We start from the raw sequence: 15,192 nt of genomic DNA on the forward strand, positions 1-15,192 counted from the left end.
GAGCTGACCGAATTAGACACATCAATGTATTCTCAGAATTTCCGTCAAGTTCGATCAAGTTATAATAAGCTATGTCTTGATTTCTATCATCTAATATTTTGTCATTAGTATTTAAGATACAAGTAAGGCATGAAGCAGGAAGGTCACGAAGTTCTACAAACACAAATGTAACATAATCTACCCCCGAGCATATTAAATCCGACACATACATATACGCTCGTCACCTCATTTATGTATCATCCCCGCATGTAGCAAACAATGTCAAATAGGATGAAATATTTCCTCAATAAAGTTAGGCAAGACACTTGCTTCGAACAAGCCAATAACAATACCGAGCAAGCCAAGTGATACTCCAAAAATGCCATCACACGCGTAGTGACATCCAAACGGTTCAAAACTAGTCAAAAGCAACTCAAATACATCAAATAAAGCCCAAGGAAATAATTCCAAATGATAAAGATCGAATCCTAAATCAAATCCCAAATTCGGCCATAAATCACACCCGGGCCCAAACCTCAGAACCCGACAAAACTCATAAAATCCGACAACCCATTCAATTACGAGTCCAACCATACTAGTTTCACTCAATTTCGACTCCAAATCAATGTTCAAAACTCAAAAATTCATATTATGAAACTTTAGGCCAAAATCCCCAATTTCCTCTTTAATATTCATCAACCAAAAGCTAAAATCGAAGATAGATTCATGGAGTATAACCAAAACCGAGTAGAGAACACTTATCCCAATTCATATGGTGAAAATCGCCTAAACAATTTCCCAATTTCGAGCTCCCCAACTCAAAATATGTTAAATGAACAAAATCCTCGTTTTAACACTGTTCTGCTTCGTTTCTTGTGCCAAATGATCTCGAAACTCGCTTTTGATGCCTCCAATGGATTTCTTGAGAAATTTTAGTCAAGTTAGGCTCTTGAATAACTCCATTTGACCATATATTGAAGGACATAGGTTGGTTTCAATATTTGAAAATAGAGCAGATTTTTAAATACGAAGTTAGGGGCAATTTCGTAATTAATCTAAAAAATCTAGCAACTCAATTCTTAATAAAATGACTATAAACTCCTATACGATGTCCAAATTTAGCGATTCTTTTTTATATGGATCCGTAATTACAATACGGATCTAATGATTCAACAAAAACAAAAATTGGAGCTCATTTACTTAATATAGTATCATTTATGCTTGAAGAAACAACGTCGAAACATAAAAAACGAGTGCAACACAACCTAAACCTATCCGAAATTCACTCGAGCCCCTCGAAACCAGGTCCAAATATACCAACAAGTCCCATAACATAACACGGACTTACTCGAGGCCTCAAAACACACATAACAACATCGAAGCGACGAATCACACCTCAATCCAAAAATCAATGAACTTGAAACTTCAAAGTTCCACAACCGATGCCAAAACCCATCAAATCACGTCTGATTGACATCAAATTTTACACACAAGTCACATTTGACATTACAAGCTTGCTCCAACATCCGGAATTGAAATCCGACCCCGATATCAAAGAGTCCACTCTCGGTCAAACTTTCCAAAAAAATCCAACTTTCACCATTTCGAGCCAAATTCAACTAAGGACCTCCAAATCACAATCTGTATGCGCTCCTAAGTCCAAAATACCCAACGGATCTAACGGAACAATAAAAATTATAATCCGAGGTCAAATACTAAAAAGTCAAACTCGGTTAACTCTTTCAAATTTAACGCTCCCTAGTTGAGAATCATTCTTCCAAATCAGTCCCGAATAACTTAAAAACCAAATCGACGATTCACATAAAGTCAAAATACATCATACAGAGCTACTCACGCCCGTAAACTACCGAGCGAAGTGCAAATGCTCAAAACGACCAGTCGGATCGTTACAGTAATTTAGTGTATTATTTATAAAATTGGTTTCGAAAAACAGAAGAAATATCATTCCAATATATTATTATTATTATTTATAGAGATCACTAAATTTTACTTTATTTTGCAGTTTACGTAATAAACATGAATAGATTACGGCTAGCACTAGTATATTTATTTTCATCTACATTAACATATAAACTAAAAATAAATTTTATACAACTAGTTATATAGTATACAACTTATTTATAACTTTCATACATCATTTTTACCTAGTTAAATACAACTATAACATCATACAACTTAAATATAATTTTCATACAAGTTTTATATAATATGTCTTTTGTATGTGGTGTGTTCTTCTTCCTCTCTGGAATTCCAATCAAAAAACTCTCTCTTAATGCGATTTTGATACATATCAACAACTTTATGTAAAAAGATAGTATTTTTAACTTAAATATAAATTTTATACGACGATTCATACATTATACAACTATTTTTCAACTTTTATGCAACATTCAAATAAAAAAATAATAGAATACAACATAAATACAATTTACATACAACTTTAATATAATTTTGTATGTATATTGAATGTAGAGGTGGCAAAGTGGTTAAAAGAAAACAGTTATCCACCCATATTATCAATTAAAAATGGGTTAGATAATGAACATATTATCCATTTAGAAAATGGATAATCAAATAGATAACCGATAACTAATGTGTTTAATTTTTACTTTTGTAAAGGATCAAATTGGGAGTTCCTCAAGTTCTGGAGACTAAGAATTCTCCCAAAAGTGATTTTATTCAAGAGCCATGGATAATATGGATATCCATATTATCCGTCGGGTAACCTATTTTTTATCCATATTAAATATGGGTCAGGTCGGATAATTTATCTATTTTTTTATTTACCTATTTTTGATCTGCTCATATCCGATCCGACCTGCCCGTTTGCCACCCCTAATTGAATGTCATGTGTTCTTCTTCTTCTTCTTCTTCTTCTTCTTCTTCTTCTTCTTCTTCTTCTTCTTCTTCTTCTTCTTCTTCTTCTTCTTCTTCTTCTTCTTCTTCTTCTTCTTCTTCTTCTTCTAAAATCCATCCAAAATCAACTTTAATCTTCACTAAACACCCTCAAAATTGAGATATAAACTCCAACATATTCTCAATTGTTTACAATAATACCAAATCCAAATAAATAATATTTTTTAAAATCTCAAATTCAAATTCATAGTTCCGAAACTTTTTAAAGGTTGCTAATGGTATAGAGTCAAACACCTTCAAACTTTATTGATGAAACTTTCAATTCGAATACCAATTATGAAACATAAAAGGAAATTGCTAAGTTAAAACTCTATAGTAAAACGAATAAATTCTATTGATGAATTCCTTGAAAAAAGAGAGAGGATAAACTAGTTAAGAAAAGATAGAAAAATAGAGAAAATCGAAGGAAAAAAACAGGGATGTGGAAAAAATAGAGAATGTGTGTGTGCGTGTGTGTCTGAGAGAGAGAGAGAGAGATCGAAGAGAGAGAGAGAGGGAAGGGAAAATAACTGATATTCCCAATTCAATTTTTAATATAAAGGGATACTCATTAATACTAATTTATATATAATTGATAAATTATATATCAACTTGTAATTAAGTTAAAACCCAACCAATGAGGGTAAATAAGTTTCTAATGTAATATTGTCACGACCCAAAATTCAACTAGTCGTGATAGCACCCAACCCAACCCATTAGGTAAGCCAATTAACAATAAACCAGTTCACATGATATTTTTTTAAGAAAAGAAATGATAACACAACTAAACTATTATACAAAGGATTTCCCAAGAATTGGTAGTACAAATCATGAGCGTCTAAGATTTAGATTTTTTTACAAAAACTGAATTGAAATAATTACAATATATGTTTGAAATGTAAATAAACAAAATTCGAATCTAATGCTACCAAGGACTAGTGATAGCCATAACTGAAACGTAGGTACATCTTCTGATCCATCTCCCACCGTACATAGCAACATCAGTATCCAACATCTACACGCATGGTGCAGAAGTGTAGTATAAGTACAACCGACCACACATACTCAATAAGTAACAAACCTAACCTTAGGTTGAAAGTAGTTACGAGCTGGGACAAGGGTCAAGGTTCAACTCCAACAACCAGCCACAGTTAATAACAATAGAATAAAAATGGTACAAGAAAATAACTTAGAGATAAGATGCTCAACTAGTTCACAGTTACGAAAAATAGGCATGTTTTTCAAGTATAAAAGTAAATCCCAAATATTTCGCCGAAACACCAAAAACATATGAATAAGTTTGAAAACTGTGATTTTTCCAAAAACCTTTTAATAATAAATAAGATGTTTAATTTTCAGATAGCATGAGAAAAATACATCTCTATGCCTACATGTCAATATACATGTGAAATCATGAATGTCACCAAAACCGGGTAGCAGAAGGAAATGCATCTCTATGCATGTATCTCAAGTACGCATGTCAAATGCAATACATCTCAATGATGAACTCATGTACTCACGCTCTCAAAGTATACAATCTCTCTGTCTCACCTTTCCACTCATCATGCTCAATCACTCGACACACTCAGTGACTCAGTACTATACAGGGCAGATCCAGCCCAAGGCAGATCTAGTCCAAACATAATAACTGCTAGCAACTATGCCCACTGTGGATGTGCAGACTCTGAGAGGGCCGATCCAGCCCAAGCACTATAATAAGCCAAATCCTGGCATGAATCAATAAAGCTTGATCCGCACGGACAAGTCATGTGTTGTACGGACAGCTCACGTGCCATAACATCAATATCTGGATCCGCACAAATAACTTACATGCTATAGTATCAATATCTGAATCTGCACGGACAACTCACGTGTTGTAGCATCAATATCCTCACAATCAGGCCCTCGGCCTCACTCAACCATCAATCTCTGCAGTCTTTCGGGCTCACCATGTCATGAAAAATCAGCCCAAAATGATTATGTGATGTATTAATAAATGATAACAGAGACTGAGTTATGATATGCAAAAAAATGCGTATGACTGAGTATGTAATTTCTATGTAAACAGATAACTCAACAACAAAAATGACCTCAGTGGGCCCCACAGGATAAGCATATAGCCTAGAAATGATTACTAGCATAAATTATAGCTCGAGTGCTCTAACATATAGAGTTTAGTAAAAATGCTCAGATAAGATAGCTACATAGTTATATGGAATCGATTAAATCACAATTCACACGGTGCACGCCTACACGCTCATCACCTAGCATGTGCGTCACCTCAACATCAATCACATAACATGTAATTCAAGGTTTCATACCCCCAACACCAAGTTTAAAACTGTTACTTACCTTGAATAAGCCAAATCCAATACCAAGCAAGCCATACGATGCTCCAAAAATGTCATCCCGAGTGTACGGACCTCCGAATGGCTCGAAACTAGCCAAAAGCAACTCAAATAATTCCAAAGTAAACAACCTAATCGATAAAGGTCGAATCTTTAATCATAATCCAAAAATCAACCTAAAAGTCAACCTTGGGCCCGTACCTCAGAACCCTACAAAACTCACAAAATCCAACAACTCATTCAATTACGAGTATAACCAGTTTCATTCAAATCCACTCCAAATGGGTGTTCAAAAATAAAGAATTCGCTCTATCAAAACTTTAGTCAAAAACTCCCAAATTTCTCTTTTGAAATCATAAACCACATGCCAAATATATTGATACATCACATAATCATTTTGGGCTGATTTTTCATGACATGGTGAGCCCGAAAGACTGGAGAGATTTATGGTTGAGTGAGGCCGAGGGCCTGATTATAAGGATATAATTGATAACAGAGACTGAGTAGAGAAAACTTACCCCAATCCACGGGTGTTGAACATCACCTCAAAAATTGCTTAATTCCGAAGTCTATAGCTCAATATGTGATAAAATGGCCAATCCTCGATATGTATAGATTCTACCTAGCATTTCTGTATATGCGGTCAAATTATCGCATATGCGACCTCCACTTTTGTGGAAATTCTCGCGTCTGCGAAGCCCTCTGAAGACTAGCCCTTCCGCACTTGTGGAGTTCTCCCGCTCCTGCGCACACATAGGTGCGACAAACAATTCACGCTTCTGCGCCACACGCCATTTTTGCTGCTATAATTACGCTTCTACGGACGAGCAAATGCACCGATCATTCCACTTCTACAATCTTCCTCACCCAGCTCTCACCTCGCGTCTGCGACTCCTTTGTCGCTTCTGCGACAATTGCACCTGCACAAATCACACCAGATCCTGCCACCAACAACTTTAGCCAAAAATGGTCTGAACCTCGTCCGAAACTCTTCTGAGCCACTCAGGATCCTACCCGAATATACCAACTAGTCCTATAACATAATGTAGACCTACTCGAGGCCTCAAATCATGCATAACAACATCAAAACGACGAATCACACCTCAATTCGAACTTAAATAAACTTTGAACTTCAAAAACTCGCGTCGTAACATATCAAATCAACTCGGAATAAACCCAAATTTTGCACAAAAGTTTCAAATAACATAACGAAGTTATTCCAATTCCCAGAACCAAAATCCGAATCTGATATCCTTAAAGTCAACTCTCGGTCAAACTTATGAACTTTCTAATCCTTCAAATTTCCAACGTTCACCAACTAGTGTCGAATCCTTCTAGAAATACCCAAATTCAAATTCGGACATAAGCCCGAGTCCAAAATCACCATCCGGATCTAACGGAACCATCAAAACTCAAATCCGAGGTCAAATACTAAAAAGTTAAACTTGATCAACTCTTCCAACTTAAAGCTTCAATGATGAAATTCATTCTTCCAAATCACTTCCAAATAACTGAAAACCAAAACCGATGATTCACACAGGCTATAATACATCATACGGAGCTACTTCTGCCCTCAAACTACCGAGCGAAGTGCAAATGCTCAAAATTCTTATATAAAGAATTTTCCAAGGACTAATAGTAAAAATCATGAGCGTCTAAGATATATATTTCTTTACAAAAACTAAATTGAAATAATTACAACATCTGTTTGAAATGTAAATAAATAGAATTTGAATATAATGTTATCAAGGACTAGTGATAGACATAACTGGAACGCAGGTACATCTTCCGATCCATCTCCCGTCATACGTCGCAACATCTGCACGCAATATGCAAAAGTGTAGTATGAGTAACCGACCCTATTTACTCAATAACCTAAGGTTGAAAGAACTGACGAGCCGGGACAAGGGTCAGGGTCTAACTCCAATAACCAGCCATAGAACAATATAATAAAAGTGGTACAAGAAAATAACTCAGAGATAAGATGCTGAACTCGTTTACAGTTACGAAAAATAGGCATGCTTTTCAGGTATACTAGTAAATCCCAAATCTTTTGCCGAAACACCAAAAACATAGGAGTAAGTTTGAAAACTGTGATTTTCCAAAAAACTTTCAATAATAAATAAGATGTTTCATTTTCAGATAGCATGAGAAAAATACATCTCTATGCCTATATGTCAATATACAGGTAAAATCATGAATGCCACCAAAATCGCATAGTATAAGGAAGTGCATCTCTATGCATGTATCTCAAGTACACATGCCAAATTCAATGCATCCCAGTGATGAACTTATGTACTCACACTCTCAAAGTACTCAATCTCACTGTCTCACACTTTCCATTCATCACGCTCAATCACTAAACACACTCAATATTGTACAGGGAAGATCCAGCCTAGGACAAATCCGGCCCAAACATAATAACTTCTAGCAACTATGACCATTGTGGATGTGCAGACTCCGGAGGGGCCGATCCAGCCCAAGCACTATAATAAGCCAAATCCTGGCATGAATCAATAAAGTCTGATCTACACGAACAACTCACGTGCTACACGGACAACGTGCCATAGCATCAATATCTGGATCCGCACAGACAACTCACATGTTGTACGGACAACTCACGTACTATAATATCAATATCTGGATCCGCACGGACAACTCGCGTACTGTGTCACGACCCCAAACTACCCTGATCGTGATGGCGCCTATCACAGTACTAGGCAAGCCGAATCAACACAGATAACATAATGATCTTTTGTAAATTCATTTTCAAATCAGTTATGAACACAAGTCTTTGATTTAATATAACAAAATACGCGAAAAAAGAACAAAATATGCAAATACATCCACATTGCCCGATCCTGGTGTAACTAGTCATGAGCCACTAAGATACTGTCCAGTACTGTCTACTCAATACAAGAAAAAAAGACTGACATAAATAACACTAAGGATAAGAAGGAGAAAGGTAGGGTTGTGTACGTCATGCAACTACCTTTCTATCTCCGGAAATACTCAGAAGCTACTGAAAGTTCTCACTCTGATGCTCTGGCACCTGGATCTGCACATAAGGTGCACGGAGTAACGTGAGTACGCCAAATCAGTAAGTAACCAAAGTAAATAAAGTCTAAATGTAGTGACAAGCATTTAAATCATATACATAATCTAACATAGAATCTCAATAGAAATATCAAAGTCAAATCCGTAGTTCAATTTCCAAACAGCTCGTAAAAACTTCGGTTTCAATGAAAGTTATTTAAAATATTTGTTCAACCCATTTTCAATAAAGTCTCGGTATAAAAGAAGAGTGAAAACAGTAATTTCATAAACAAGCTATCACACCTCCTTTTTACACACTCGAAAGGGTATATAAGGGAGTTTTTTTCCAATTTAAGTGACAATCGAAATGAGATTATTTATTTATTAAATTCAGAGTCGTCACTTGGGATAATTTTATGGTGTCCCAAGTCACCGGTTCAAATCCCGAATCGAGGAAAAGATTGACTCTGTTTTACAATCCGCGAACACAGAAATCCGGGTAAGAAATTCTGTTAACTCGGGAGAAGGTGTTAGGCATTCCCGAGTACCGTGGTTTTAGCACGGTCGCTCAACTATTATTATTGGCCTAATTATCTGATTAATTACACATTTAAAATCTATGTGCATTTTTTAACTTTATAACCGCTTTTGTTTATTTAAGGGATTATTTCAAGGTTATTTAAAACACATCGTAAGCCACGCTACATGAAATGCACCCGTGATTCACGACATGTTCTATTTAACCTTGTTGAAAATTAGAACCGGGTCACATAAAATGTACACCCAGATTGAGATTAATGTATCGTGACCATGCCATGGGAACCGTACCCATAACCACAATAATTTATTATTAATACCGTAGCCTAGGTCTCTTATTAATAATTAACTATATTTCTACCTATGTAATTAAATAAGTAGGTCCAAATTTGGATTCAAGCCAAATTCTTGTCGAGTCTTAACAGCTTCAAACCAATCCAAATATAATCAACCATCTCTCAAAATACAATTAACTACATAAACTTACTGACATATTTTATGGAAAAAAAAAACAAAAGCTAATACATCAATTCAGCAATTGTATCAAGCATATAGCTTAATTCCATGCAGCAAAAAATGAGCGTGGATTCATCCAAAGGATTTCAAAGCAGAAGTACGTATTTTCTGGAACGCAGATAAGTGAACTAAGACGACGAACAAGGATAAAATAACACTGAAGATCAACAATTGCAAGTATCATTCACTATGCTAGCAAAATCAAATTGAGATAATATAAGTGCAAAGAGTGGACCTTACAACTGAGAACTTCCTTTTATATTGAAGAACCTTCGGCGAAGCAAAAAATGCAAGGAAATCGGCAACTACAATTCGACCCAAGCAAAGGCAAAACAAGGACCTTCCACGGAACAGAACCAAACGCCCAAGACCTCAATGACGAACTCGAAACAAGACCCGGACGAAATCTACACAGACAATCATTTTCGAGTGCAAAAAGGGGTCATTTCGACGGAGGTTTTCGCTGGTTTCGGACGGTATATCGTCGGATTTTTTGGTGTTGTTTTGGGGAGCTACTGTGGCTGATTTTCGAAGCTGGATTTTAGGTGTTTCATGGTGTTTTAAAGGGTAAAGAAGGAGCTAAATTTTTAGGTGGGATTTGGAGCTAATTTTTGTGGAGGTTCTAGGCTGTTTTTGCAGTGGCTTCAAGCTACATTTTCTTTGGGAAGGCAAGGTGGTTTAGGGGTAAATTTTGGAGTATTTAATGGAGCTTGTGTAGTGTTTTCAGTGAGCTCCCATGGCTGCCTTTTTGAGAAAGAAAGACTCTCTTTTAACTATTTTTTTGCTTCTTTTCTTTTTCGATTCCTATTTTTCCTTTTTTTCGTCTTTTTTTTTCGTCTCACCCTGTGTGTGGTGTATTTATAGTATATAAGAAGAAAGCCTTCTTGTGTAAGAAGAAAAGAATCCGAAAATGATTTTTTGTGGACCCCTCACTCACATTCTCTCTCCTGTCCGTTTTGGGGTGCTGAGATATACATGGAAAATGAATAGGAATCAATTGTGTGTGGAGTGGGGACCACCTATACATTTGGTTATGGAAAAAGACAAAATTTTGAAAAATCAGATGCAATGCAAATCCTCCTCTTTTATATACATCACGTGAGCATGAGGATTTGTTATTTTCGTTCCTTCTTTCTCTTTTTCTTTATTATTTCCTTTTTTTCATTTTTTTCTAAAATTTGATAATAAATTAAAAATAAAAATTTCACAAACTACTAATTTATCTAGGATAATAGAAAATATTAAGAGGAGACATAAAGTTACTAAGTTAATGAAATTTAAATACTACTCCATGTACACTATAAACCTATAACTTTAAAACTAAAATATATTTTTTGAAATTTTGTTCTTATCTTTTTTCTTTTTTTTTTTCTTTTTTTTTGAAAATAGATAAAAAAAACAATACTATTTTTGTATTTTTCCAATTTTATGAAAGGTAAGATAAACTAAAAGTAATTAGATAAAATATCAATGAGCAAGAATAAAAGAAAAATATTTTTGTAATTTTTATTTTTTGTGATGAAATAGAGTAAAAGAGTCAAAATTATTTGAAATAGCTATATTAGGCCTAAATTAAATATTTACATGCTAAAATATAAAAAATCTTGGTGAGGGTAAAAAATCACATGTCTACACAAGCCCCTCAGCAAAGCATCACTAATATATAGCTAGCCCATCGGGCAGCCTCTTAGTCACTCGTGACTCAACTCTCGCCAATCAGCACTCTCACTCAACACTCCCACTCAATAGATATCTCATAATAATACTCGTTGCGGCGTGCAGCCCGATCCGTAAATATATAGTCGACTGCACCCACTAGGGGTGTGTGGACTCCAGAGGGGCTCCTACAGCCCAAGCGCTATATCGCTGCGACGTGCAGCCCGATCCAACATATCGCTGTGGCATGCAGCCCGATCCATATAAATATCGCTACGACATGCAGCCCGATCCATAATATATATATATATATATATATATATATATAATCCTCGCCATCTGGCCTTTGGCCCCTCTCAGTAATCAACCTCACAGCCACTCGGCATTTTAGTGAATAATCAGGGAAACTCAGCCCATACAACTTTCAAATATTTAAAACAGAGTAATGAAACTAAATCAAAATATGCTTTCGAATCAAAACAGTGTGAGGAAAGTGGTAAAATACCCCTGAGGGCTCAAACAGTTCGGCACGAGGCCCCAAATATGTCATTCAACCCAAATTAACAGGTTCAGTTCTAAAGCACATCATATAGAGTTGGATCAAAATAAGCAACTCTATAATTGTCACAGGATGGACCAAGTCACAATCCCTACGGGTGCACGCCCATCACCTAGCATGTGCATCACCTCATTTACCAAAATAGTACGAAATTCTGGGGTTTCATACCCTCAGGTACAGATTTACAATTGTTACTTACCTCAAACTAGATGAAATCCTACTCTGTGATTCCTTTGCCTTTCGACTCGGCCTCAACGCGCCCCGAATCTATCTAAAATCAGAATCATAACATCAATAAAGGCTAAAGGAACAAAGCCCAAGCGAAAATAATGAAATCAACTCGAATATCCCGAAATTGACCAAGCCCGATCCCTGGTCCCATGTCTCAGAATTCGATAAAAATTACATCACTAAAATCCTTATCCTCCCACGAGTCTATACATACCAAGAACATCAAAATCGGACCTCAAATGTCCCCTCAAATTCCCAATTTAAACTCTCCAATTTCAAGCCTTAATTTACCAATTTTAACCCTTAATTTCCACTAATTTCATGTCTAAACAGTTAGAAATCACCATAGATTCGAGTATTGAGTTCAAAAACCTTACCTCCAAGCGTTACCCCTCGAATCCCTCTTCAAAACCTATCAAAACGCTATAAGCCCATCTTAAAAATGGTGGAAATGGGCAAAATTTCGCGAAGGGAAGCTTATATACTTTCTGACCCAGGGATTCTGCACCTGCGGTCCTTTTCTCGCTTTTGCGGTCTACCCAACCGTATCTGCAGTTTTCACTTATTTCCCTTAAACCGCACATGCACCTCCCTACCCGCACCTGCGGTCATGCAAGTGCATTCTAGCTTCCTCACATGCGGCTTCTGGCCTTCTCGTTCATGGCCGCATCTGCGGCTGCTTCCTCACTCCTGCGAACGTCGCACCTGCAGTTCCCACTCCACAGGTGCGGTTATGATAGGAACAGCAGCTGAAGCTGCTCAATAACAAAAACCAAACTTTCTGACAAGCTTCCAAAATCATCCTGAGGCCTCCGGGGACCTCAACTAAAAATACGAACAAGTCACATATCACTATTCAAACTTATACCAATTTCGGAACACTCAAAACAACATCGAAACATCAAAACACCCTCGGATTCAAGCCTAAGGATTCCAAAACTTCCGAATTATGCAAACGATCAAAAAGCCTATCAAACCTCCTCCGAATGACCTAAAATTGTGCACACACGTAACAAATGACACAACGGGCCTACTCCAATTTTCGGAATTCATTCCGACCCCGATATCAAGATTTCCACTACCAGCCGAAAAATGCCAAAATTTTAATTTCGCCAATTCAAGCCTAATCTACCACGGACCTCCAAATTACATTCCGATCACGCTCTTAAGTCCAAAATCACCTAACGAAGATATCCGAATCAAAAAAACCAAATTCCGAGATCTTTTACTCTCAAGTCAACTTATAGTTGACTTTTCCAATTAAATGGCCAACTTAAGAGACTAAGTGTCTCATATCACTCCAAAACTACTCCAAACCCGAACCAACCAACACGATACGATGAAATGTAGCTGAACAACACATAAGGAAGTAGAAATAGGGAGAATGCGACTGAAACTCATGAAACGACCGGTCGGGTCGTTACATCCTCCCCCTCTTGAACAAACGTTCATCCTCGAATGAGCCAAGAAACATACCTGAAGCCTCAAATAGGTGAGGATATCTGCTCTACATCTCCCACTTGGTCTCCCAGGTATCCTCCTCCACGGGCCGACCTCTCCACTGCACTTTCACTGAAGCTATATCTTTTGATCACAACTTTTGAACCCGATGCCCCAAAATAGCCACTGGCTCCACATCATAAGCCAAATCATCATCTAACTAAACCGTGCTGAAATCCAAAACATGAGATGAATCACCAATATACTTCCGGAGCATAAAAACATGGAATACTGGATGCACACTCAACAAGCTAGGTGGCAAAGCCAGCTCATAAGCCACATCCCCAATCCTCCAAAGTACCTCAAAAGGCCCAATTAACCGGGGACTCAATTTACCCCTCTTCCCAATTCCCAAATCTCATAACGCCCTTCATGGGTGAAAACTTCAGTAGAACCTTCTCCCCAACCATGTAAGACACATCACGAACCTTCTTGTCAGCATAACTTTTCTGTCTCGATTACGCTGCACGAAGCCACTCCTTAATTACCTTCACCTTGTCCAAGGCATCCTGCACTAAGTTTGTACCCAAGAGCCTAGCCTCGCCCGGCTCAAACCAACCAACTTGAGATCTACATTGTCTCCTATATAAAGCCTCATATGGAGCCATCTGAATACTCGACTGATAGTTGTTGTTATATGCAAACTTCGTGAGCGGTAGAAATTGATACCATGAATCCCTAAAATCAATAACACAAACATGCAACATGTCCTCCAATATCTAAATAGTACGCTTGGACTGCCCGTCCGTCTGAGGGTGAAAAGTTGTGCTCAACTCAACCTGAGTACCTAACTCTCGCTGTACGGTTCTCCAAGTTAATTGAGCACCTCTATCTGAAATGATTGAAACTGGAATGCCATGCAGGTGAACAATCTCTCGGATGTAAATCTCTGCTAACCGCTCTGAAGAATAGGTAGTGCATACAGGAATGAAGTGCACGAACTTGGTCAGCCAATCCACAATCACCCAAATAGCATCGAACTTCCTCAAAGTCCGTGGGAGCCCAACTACAAAGTACATGGTGATCCACTCCCACTTCCACTCGGGAATATCTAACCACTAAAGCAAGCCACCTGGTCTTTGATGCTCATATTTTACCTGCTGACAATTATGACACTGAGCTACGAATCCCACTATATCCTTCTTCATTCTTCTCCACCAATAATGTTGTCTCAAATCCTGATACATCTTTGCGGCACCCGGATGGATGGAATACCGCGAGCTATGAGCCTCCTCTAGAATCAACTCTCGAAGCCCATCCACATTGGGCACATATATCCGGCCCTACATCATCAATACTCTGTCATTACCAATAATCACATCTCTAGCATCGTCGTGATGAACCTTGTCGTTGAGGACAAGGAAATGAGGATCATCATACTAGCACTCTCTAATGCGATCAAACAAGGAAGACCGAGAAATCACACAAGCTATGACCCGACTGGGCTCCAAAATATCCAACCTCACGAACCAATTGGCCAATGCCTGAACATCAACTGCAAGAGATCTCTCCCCAACAGGAACATATTCCAAACTACCCATACTCAATGCCTTCCTACTCAAAGCATTAGCCACTACATTGGCTTCCCCGGATGATACAAGATAGTGATATCATAGTCCTTTAGCAGCTCCAACCATCTCTGCTGCCTCAAATTAAGATCCTTCTGCTTGAACAGGTGCTGGAGGCTACGATGATCAGTAAATACCTCACAAGACACACCATACAGGTAATACCTCCAAATCTTCAACGCGTGAATAATGGAAGCCAATTCTAGATCATGAATAGGGTAGTTCTTCTCATAGGGCTTCAACTGACGAGAAGCATAAGCAATCACTCTACCCTTCTGCATCAACACACACCCAATACCAACTCTCGAAGCATCACAATACACTATATATGAACCTGAAGCTGAAG

General features: G+C 37.6%; 1 long non-coding RNA gene across 1 annotated transcript; it reads right to left on the reverse strand.

Annotated features, from left to right (window-relative positions):
* Window positions 1-6,989: 6,989 nt before the first annotated feature.
* On the reverse strand, window positions 6,990-10,079 carry LOC138874207 (uncharacterized). Its single transcript, XR_011401253.1, has 3 exons — window positions 9,568-10,079; window positions 8,236-8,301; window positions 6,990-7,062 (listed from the first exon to the last, which is right to left on the reverse strand). It is a non-coding gene; the product is annotated as an uncharacterized lncRNA (long non-coding RNA).
* Window positions 10,080-15,192: the final 5,113 nt, after the last annotated feature.

The sequence above is a fragment of the Nicotiana sylvestris genome, chromosome 7, assembly GCF_000393655.2.
Source record: "Nicotiana sylvestris chromosome 7, ASM39365v2, whole genome shotgun sequence".
Lineage (NCBI taxonomy): Eukaryota > Viridiplantae > Streptophyta > Magnoliopsida > Solanales > Solanaceae > Nicotiana > Nicotiana sylvestris.